This window comes from Photinus pyralis, unplaced genomic scaffold (assembly GCF_008802855.1).
Source record: "Photinus pyralis isolate 1611_PpyrPB1 unplaced genomic scaffold, Ppyr1.3 Ppyr1.4_LG1, whole genome shotgun sequence".
In the NCBI taxonomy this organism is placed as follows: domain Eukaryota; kingdom Metazoa; phylum Arthropoda; class Insecta; order Coleoptera; family Lampyridae; genus Photinus; species Photinus pyralis.
In genome coordinates this window covers 43,180,549-43,191,018 of record NW_022170249.1, presented here as the reverse complement: position 1 = coordinate 43,191,018, position 10,470 = coordinate 43,180,549, and positions in this window count along the sequence as shown.

The following is a 10,470-nucleotide window of genomic DNA, read 5'->3' as shown; positions in this document are numbered from 1 at the left end:
TGGTTCACTATAACCTTTCTTAGATCTCTATTATCTAAGACTATAAGTATTACCTACGTATTTATTAAGTATTAACGTCATTGTCAAAATCCCACGGTCGACGTTTGTGGCCAGGGTCTAGTGGGACAGTGTAGTTAATTCCGGGACAATCCCGGCCATGTGGCAACCCTAAATTCAGTAGATGTGAGGTCAGGTTGCCTAGACCCTCTGGGTTCCTGCCTTATGTTGTATTCAGCGCGCTACCGCCTACCCCGAAGAGCTTGTAAGCTCTACAGTACTAGGTACTTGGGAGTTGTTGTATACAACGGGGTGGCGCCCGGCGGCGCTGCGAGTATTTTAAAACCTAATCAGCTCAGAACTCTTTCCATCTGCTACTTATTTAAACAATGCCGTTATATGTACTACCATTGTTTAAAATGGTACTATATACATATGATGAGGTCACCAAACTCTATATCGCGTTGCCTATAAGTAGGTGAAAAATACTTTGGATCATAATTCAAACTTGGCCTTTTAACCGTTGATTGAAAAATTATCAATCAACGAATGTGTGAAATAACAAACTACCCTACTAGAGGCGCTTTCTTTCGGTGATCCAAACGCGTTTGGATTGTCAAATCACGTTCTTTCAAAGTGTGATCTTATAATCATGATTGCTAAAATCGTGAACAAACTGAACATAAAAGTTTTATGATCACGAATTCCTAACCTATAAATGCAAGGATATTTTTGCTCAAATGTTAGGTTAGTCAATTTTCGTAACTGAAGAGGAGCATAATCGTGCAAGTACTTCCACTTGTATTTAAATTATTTTCATAATCCAAACAAAAAATACCTAATTCGAATGAAAATGTCTACTTTGTAAACTTAACCATACTTTGATTTAAATTCGCGCGTTCTTTCGTAAAACGTTATCCTACGAATCACGATCTCGAAATCATGATTGCGAAGTAGTCGAAAGAAAGCGCCTTAGAATAATTACAATTACAGCGAAATAGTGATCACTTTGTCAAAAAGATCTTCCCTCCTTCAATCCTAACTACAAAGTAGGCAACACGTCATACAATATACATGTAATGCCCCCTTGTGTAGTAGACATGTAATTAATAAAATAGTAGTATTGAAGCAACCTCGCGCTTACCTACATTGATATTTGTTAGATGTCGCTGCTGCTAATATTGGCTTTTGGAGAGGGGAAAACGAATCGGTAAACTGTTTTTAGATGTACGAAAACACTTCGCGTTGTAGTAATGGTGGTTCGTTCTCTAATTCCTGTTTACAATTTCTTGTGATTATGAATTAAAGTTGGAAAAGTTATGTGCGTTTTGGCATCGAAAGGATTCGGCAGTGAAAATCGCGACGTTTAATCGATCAGAAACGTTATACAAATATCGAGTGTTTGTTTTGATAGCGATGACTTCACGTCGTTGTTGTTTTTCGCAGTAAAACGTGTACCTTTTGCCGCGTTTGATAATTTCGATGTCTTAAAGTGTCGTGAACAATTTTCGGAACGTTGCATTTTCGTTGGTAACTATTTCTTTATCATGGATGCCCCAATAGAACGCGAGCACGGAGCCTTAGGCGGTCTGTTTCAGCAAATTATTCAGGACATGAAGGTAAGGGCATAAGGGCGAGATTTCCATTTCGTAATCTATAAGAAGGCATTGTTGTTATTTAATCGTACAGCTTCCGTTAGTTTAAATATCATACGGGTTCACCGATACAACTTCGAACACCTGTGTGCAAATTTCAAAAACCCGTTTTTACACACACATTTTTTGCGGTTCTCAAGGTCATATTATGGTAAAATTCACATTCATTAGCTTTTTGGCACACATAACGAGCGGCGGCGACAAGGTTATCATATCAGATGCATTTATTTGGCCGATACCCAAATAAAATTTAAACTAGTTACACATTCTTTTATAACAGTAAACGTGTGCACTCGTTTCCGCTCGACTTAACCAGCTGCTTTGTTTTCGATTCAATCAACGCCCATCTCTTGGTTTAATTTTTATTCAGAAAAACCGGAACCGCCAAAATTATTGTAATATTTCAAGCTTGGCAGTCACGCGATAGAAGCTGCATTAACACCTCGATTAACACAAATTTTAGTAATACACAGTATGTTCCAGTAGCTCTATTTTTACCATAGATTAGAACCGAGATTAGAGTCGTATACAGAGTGTAACTGTATACGTCCAAAAAATTGGGTGGTAGGAGACCAAAACAATTATGGATCGTTTTTTCTCAGGGACCCATAACATATAGAAGGGTGGAGTCTTCATCTATAATTATAATGTGCCCCTTTTAATTTTTGTAAACGAAATTCCTTCCCCGAGATGGTGCACTCCTAAACGAAGATGCGAAGAAAGTGTTTGACTTTGACCCTCGGTTTCACCCATTAAATTGCATAACAAAGTAAGTGACATATTTTTGCAAAAATCTATTTTTTGCTGAAGGAACAAAAAACAAATATTTTTCACATAAATAAAGAGCCGGGAACAAGGCTGGAAAAAGCATGATTTAAAAAAGCGAGCAAATTGATGAACGTGACTTTCCTAAAGTTTATTTTTCTCTTTATTTTTAAGATCTCATAATTGTACCCTTAAAACCACCCAGAGACGAAACAAACCTTTACACAAATATTTTCCATATTCATTTCACATTAAGTTTGTGGCACTTCCGGTTATACCGAGTAAACTGGAGCTCCCGAACGTGTATGATTAATTTGGATTTCTCGAGGGATTTCTTAAATTTTTGTCGATATTATTTGAGCGAGGATTCAATTAGAAATTAGTAAAATTAATTGTCTGTGTCGAAGTGACATTTGTTCAAAAAAATTCTGAAAAATCCGTCTGTTCAAAGTAATCCCTCGAGTAATCCCCTTTGCTATTGTAACGTGAATTTAATTAAGTGCTTTATTTAGTTACATTAATTGAATTAATTAACAATACATGTATAACAGTCTTGAAATGAATTACTTTATAACCGAGTTTATAACAGTTAAAATATTATTTATCATCCACATAATATACAGAATTTATGATAGCGCGAACTATTTATTACTTGGGTTGGGTTGGGTCACATCCGGCTTCGTTCTTTATCTTTCATGGCGCCTTAATGTCTATCGAGATCTCTGGAATATTTGGTACACTATCAATGGCGGTTCATGGCTGGAAGCATTTCTGAAAGGATTCTTTCGAATGGGAGCTGCCTTGTCGTGGCCTTGACAATCAATATCCATATGTGTTATGGCGCTTCACTTTCGATACAGCTCTTCATTCGCACTCGAGTTTGTGGGGAAGAGCGGCATTTCGACGCCGTTTCAGTTTGTTATTTGCAACGTTTTCAATTAACTACATGCGAAATTAGATCACTCACTAGTAGGGGGGACTTTGTGACCCAAAGGCCGAGGCTCATTCTTCATTTGACTATAACCGAGACTATAGCTTTTGTTTGAAAAGTGATTTTATAAAAAAACTGCATACTTCGCATACTCGCATACTTATATGTAACACCCTGTATATTCTATAGTATTTTAAAATTTTTGAAATGTCCGTCGGCTTCTCGGTCTGCCTTAATTGCCATGATGGATACAATTAACAAAACAAAATCTCCATGAATCCATGGTATACTTTGCCTGTTATTATTTAAAAACCGTAAAAAATAAGGTTTTCATTTTTGGTTCATGGCTAAAATTGAAAAAAATATAGGTTGTGTACATCAATGCAAAAAACATTCACGTTATGATATACAGGGTGTTCCAGGGGGTGTTCCATTTAAAAATACCAACTTTGGATCAAATTTCAAGAAAGGTGGTCCAAACATTTTTTTGACTACGCCACAGGATTCTATGTTATAATGTCTAAAATAGGCCGTTTTTACCTTTTTTCCGAGCTTTTTCCTATCTTACATGGGTAGTAAGATATGATGATATTCCAAAAGTCAAACTTTTTGTTTTCGTTTATTAAAAGTTTAACAAAAAAGTGGCACAGGGTCACGAAAGCCACCTCTATCTTTAAAAACAGCCAAGATACATTGCAGTCCTAACTAAAATCGACATAGACACGGTACCCAGCACGGTACAGTCAAAAATGTGTATTTGTTCGGTGTTCGGAATACTTTTAACCTGCATAACTTTTGTTTACACATAAGATTATATTATACAGAGTGAGTTTTTTTCCATTGTCACTATGGGGATCTCGAGGGGGATCTCGTAAGTCGCAAGAGATACAAAGTCAGTGCAAAATGTTATGGTAATTAATTTTCCCCTCGATTTTCCCTTTCAAAGTTTCTTGTAGTTCTACAAATAGCGAAGTTTTGGCCAAAAATTGCGAAAAATGTCATTTGCGCAAATGCGTTGGCGTTCATTTATTTTCAAAGAAAAAAGTAATTTTTCTTAGTGGTTTTTTTCTCAGCTTCCTTATGGGGCTAAAATAAAATTTTTATGAGTTGTGGGTTTCGAATTTCTTGTAGACGCTGTCTTGGATTCTTACGTCAATCGATAGAGAAAAAATAGTTTTATTTGGAAATTAATCTTAAATTTTTGCTTTGAAGTTTACAGTGGGACCTCCGTAACGATGAGATTCTAAAGCATATTAAATTCTCTTTTTCAAAAATATAACACACATTTTTTGCCCATTTTCACAAACCATGATTAAGGTTAATCCATGATTAAAAATATTAGAATGTTATCTGCTTTTGATTATAAGCTCATGTTTCCCATTCTAAAATGTTTAATAGTTGATTAACCTTAATCGTCGTTTGTGAAGCTGGGCATAAGTACGATATTCAAAAACGATACAAGTGGTGAAAAAAAGAACTACAAAGATCCAAAAATAAAAAAAAAATAAAAAAAATAAAAATAGGAGTCGGTAATGCAGTGGACTGTATTAAGGTTCTCAATGTAGCGACATAATTTTAAGTTTAACCGTAATTGATAATGTGATACTAAAATATTATATTCAATTTTGTATTAATTTTTAATCATTGGGGATACCCTAGCTAGTAGATAAATGTTTTGTGTGAACACTAATTTCTTATTGGCCGTCAGCAGTGAGTTTTTCAAGGAACGCCCCGTGCGTAATGATTACTCACTGCTTTTACCCAATAACATAATACCTCGCATAATACCTACATACCGATACTTTGCGAAGTTAAAGCGTTTAATGTATCCATTAGTTGATATGATTAGGAAGGAAATTTCCGAGGAAATTTCCCTTAATGTTTTACATGGAAACACTTAGTTTATTCACGAAATTTCCGTAAATTAAAATTCCTAATTTCGCGTCATCGGACAGCTAGCGAAAATTCAATACTCGATACTAAGTAGTTCAGTAGTGACAAACCTAATATATTTCCAATAATTAATCGTAGTCATAAAAATGAGTAGATAATTACTTCCAACATTATATCTATTTGTACCCTGATTTGTACATACATACATGAAACTAATTGCAGAATATTTATTTTACATAGAGATATGTTTGTAAATAAGTACAGCCTCGAGTACAGCTATAAAAGCCGATTTTTTAATTGAGTTTAAGCAGGCGCACTCATAGCAAAATTATATTTTTCTACATTTGTCCGTGCCCATACTTCGTGAACGAATTCCAGAACTTCACCAACCGCTACGTGTTAAGGTGTCTTTCTGAAAATTAGAATAAAAAAGTTACTTGGAGTGCGCAACAAACGAAAAGCACCGATATTTTGAGAACTAACGTTTCCACATTGGATTTGCATTTCCTCTGTCGTGAAGAAATCTTGCCTTTGCAAGTCTGGGCAGACTGCGCATTTACATCGATACGCTATGTCTAATTAGGCTCAATCGTTCGCAAGGTATTACATCAACGTCGTTTTTATCTCACGAGCAAGGAATTCATTAGGCAGGCAAACTGAATTAGTTAGGTAACTAATAATAAAGGTCAAGGGAAACCGCAACCCTACGTTGCACAATAATCTTGCAATAACGTGCCAGGACACACCACTGCACTTTACTGCTAATGCGGCTCGCAAAATTCGATTAAAAGAAATCCTATAAATATTCATAGCGCGAAGCTGTCTGCAGCTGTTTTGGAAATGTTGCGGAGAATAACAAAAATAATTAAACAATGTTTACACGGGAGAGTTATGTCCAGCTACCGCTGCACGAAATTATAACAGTTAAAGTCGGTCAACAACCTCAATTATTAGTTTATTTATACTCATTCATGCAATGTTTCAAAATAGCGTGAAAATTCTATTTCTATTATAGAGGCTGATGCACCAGAAAATTTCAAGATCGACTATTGCAATTGTTAATACACAAATAAACAATCGAACCTATTGTTGGTTTCAATTTAAAGTCTGTCCACTTAATTTAAGTCAATAACGGCTTTGTTGTATTTTTACGTTCATACAATTAATCGTTTACTTGCGCTTGAGTGATTGAAACGTCTAATAATAAACAACTCGATCAATTGGAAAAAAAATCGCCGTCGATTGATTTTAATTGGCAATTTCTCTCAGATTTTCCCGTTTCCTAACTCAAAAGAATTCTTTCAGGCACCTCGAAATTTTTAATTGAGTTTATGCCGCAATTTTAAATTTGTGGAGGTACTAAATTTGGAACGACGATGCCAAGAGATATACTGTCATAAAATGTTAATTAAAAAAAGGAATCTGAATATAAAACGAAACTGCATTACTTTCGTTTTCTTTAACATCTTTCTCTTTCCCTTCCTTGAATGCAAATAATGGTCTCTACAAATTTTAATTAAGCATCTTTTTCTCGTCTACGTTCTTTGCAAGGTTCTTTGTGACAACATTTTATGTTTGTGCAATTTTGACACTTACACCGTTTCGGTAAGTGCCGTTCGTTAGTTAATATTAACACTTAGGTTAGGGGCAAAGTGGACAATTTGCGTGTGTGTCCTAGGGGGTGTCCGCCATGGGTCGTATTAAATAATTTTTAATCGTGTGTGTGTCACCTACTATACGCTGAAAATTGAACTAGGGTTAGTAAATCATGTTAAATATATTAAATTATTGCAATATATATTATATTTGAGGTTATGTATCAGTTGCGTGTGGTGTAAAGGGGGTTTATATACACTTGACATTACGATTAACAATTATTCAATACTTTGGCTATATCGTACACAATCCTTAAGTTTGTATTTCAATCAATTGACGGTAAGATCATTTCATTTTCACATTTGATATTCGTTCATCACAAATTATGTATTCCAGCTAAGGCCTGATGATGACGTAAAGTCGAAATCGGTAGCCCAAAGAAAATATACAGTGTGTCCCAGATCGCGTGGGATTGCATGGGTAACTTTGTTATTATTAAAGATAGAGAATTGGTTAAATGGGCAATGTTTTGCAGTTTTGGATGCTTATTTAAAATTTCCTTATGCAAATTCAAAATGTCGCATAGGTTCGACGTAAATTCAAAAAAACTAAAATTGGTCATTTCCTTGAATGTCTTATATCATCGAAAGTATAAGAGATATAAAAAAAGTTTTATATAAAAGTGACTGTCTTTGATACGTTTAATTTAGAATTGATGTCAAAAAAAAATTCAAGATGGCCACTTTTGAGGAACATTTACCAACTTCCTAAAGTTAAATGGGCGCCATATTGGATTTTTAGATTACTTGATAGATTTTTTAATTCTCTTTTCAACGAGCTATTATAACATAAGATTGAAAATAAGATACCAGTTATATTAACGGTTTTTGTATTTTAATCAAGTAGTCTGTGACGAATAAAAAAAAACAAAACAAAATCTATTCGAGGCAACAAAACAATGAAAACAATTACACCAGATGTTTAAAATACTGGCCATTATTAGTGAAACACACTTCAAGACAGTTTAGTTTAGGCAACGTGTTGTCATTGATGATTATTATTATTATTGTAGTGGTAGCTACTTCCACTTTACTTTTATTTTTTAATTAAGTACTTTTATAATTTAATGTACTGTACATAATTCGTGGATTGTGACCAGTGCAGACAGCTTGTTGGTAGGTAGCATAAACCAACCCTTTCTTCGAAACATACATTGTCGAGAAAAATCCTTTAAGGAAGTTTATTGGAGAATTTGTAAATAATGGTGAGCAGTTTCAGATCCAACGAAGATTACCGGCCAATTACATGACTTCCCATTATGCCATAAAATACATCCATTTAAAAAAATATTACTTGATTTCGGCGTGAAATTACAACATGTAGGTTTTCCTGTGACGAGTATAGTGTTCATTATGTCGATTTGAACACTCCGCAGTTAGAAAAATAAGATTCATCTATCCATATACTCGGACTGGTAAAACTGTTAGTTTCGATATTCTTGCGGATAAACCACCTACTGACCTACAAAATGTGACCTGGGACAATGCATCAATGGTAATACATTGTGTAAAATAAAGCAAAGTGTCTTGAAACGTGGTTAACTGGATAATGGCATGACACTTTTTCGAGGGGATAGTTTGTAGTTATACCACCATTTGTAGGTATGTAAGTATGGATAATAAGATAGTCAATAAGTGATGATATAAAAATCAAAATTTTTCTAGGCCTACTTATATAAAATTTTGGAGGGAGTTGTAATGCCCAAACCCCCCTCCCATGAGTGCACCCCTGATTTTTTAAACATCTGATGTAATTATTTTCATTGTTTTGTTGGCTCGCATAGATTTTGTTTTGTTTTTTTTTAATTCATCACAGCCTACTTAATTAAAATATAAAAACCGTTGATATAACTGGTATCTTATTTTCAATCTTATGTTATGATGGCTCGTTGAAAAGAGAATTAAAAAATCTATCAAGTAATCTAAAAATCCCATATAGCGCCTATTTAAGTTTAGGAAGTTGGTAAATGTTCCTCAAAAGTAGCCATCTTGAATTTTTTTTTGACATCAATTCTAAATTAAGCGTATCAAAGACAGTCACTTTTATATAAAACTTTTTTTTATATCTCTTATACTTTCGATGATATAAGACATTTAAGGAAATGACCAATTTTAGTTTTTTTGAATTTACGTCGAACCTATGCGACATTTTGAATTTCCATAAGGAAATTTTAAATAAGCATCTAAAACTGCAAAACATTGCCCATTTAACCAATTCTCTATCTTTAATAATAACAAAGTTACCCATGCAATCCCACGCGATCTGGGACACACTGTATATAAAATTATAAGTTTTAACAACTGTCGTCTTTCGATATTATTTAATTTAATCTATATAAGTATGGAGCAATACATCAAACATATCCTGTAGTTGCTACATCTAGCGTCTTATGGAAATTTTTATAGATTGAGATTCTCCGAAAAAAAGCGCCCATATAAGGTGCTAACGGGCACCGTCCATTTCCGACCGTTTAAGCTAGAGAAAATGAAACCATCTGGTAAAAGTTCGCTATCAAACACAAACGTAGGGGTAGATTCCAATAGTCATCATTATAGACAAAAGCTAGTATAGTACTAGCGGTATACCAAAAGATACTGCATTTTCTTATACCAAGGTGCCACTTGGTACAGCTGTTCCTTAGAGCCATTTAGACGTTTTTGCCCGAAGAACACTTGACATTTTCCGTGTGGGTAGATTTTAGAGGGGGTGGGGGTGATTTATTGTAAAATTTTTTTAAAAACTAAATATGGCCTAGAGACGAGATCTGGGTGTCGATACTGTATGATTTTAACCCGAGGAATCCAATGGTAACGCCAGAAATGTAATCCGGATACAGGAAGTCCGTGAAAAGCCGCCATTTTTAGAAAATGGCAGACTTTTGATCGAATTATATTTCTAAGGCACACCGGGTCGTGTAAAGTGTCTAGACTTATGTTTTTGGGGTCAGGGAATTCATTTATGATAACAAAAATAACCTACTGACATCGGAACTGCATGAGAGGCTTCCCTACTGCACTTTTTGAAGACGTCGCACGCGGTGAAACCCAAGATATTCCAATGTTTTAATACCTATATAAATTTGTAATATTTTATTTAATAAAAATACACATTAACAAAACATAAAATATATTAAAACATGGGGTAAAAAATTTATAAGCCTATGAAGGATCACCAAGTACATCGCTGACCTCCTCTGAGACTGCGTTATCACCACTGAACAGGAATTTCACATACCGGGTGAATATTTTAACATAGGAAAAACGTTTTTTGCAGATCTTTGCTCCCCATTTTAACTTAGAGGGTTTGTAATGACACCAATCAAAAGAAGATTTTTTTTCATCTAATGATATACGAATTAGCTTATTTTCAGGTGTATTTCTCATTATTTTATCAAAAATTGGGCAATAAATCCAATTAGCAAAATCATGTTAAGCCATGGAAATTTCCTAACGAATTGAAATAGGTTTTCACATGCACGGAAAACAAATATCGCGTACTAGAGTAAATATTTCCGCTGTAAACGTTGTTTATTATAAATACTTTTTCCTCAGTGAACCACATTTTACAAAAAAA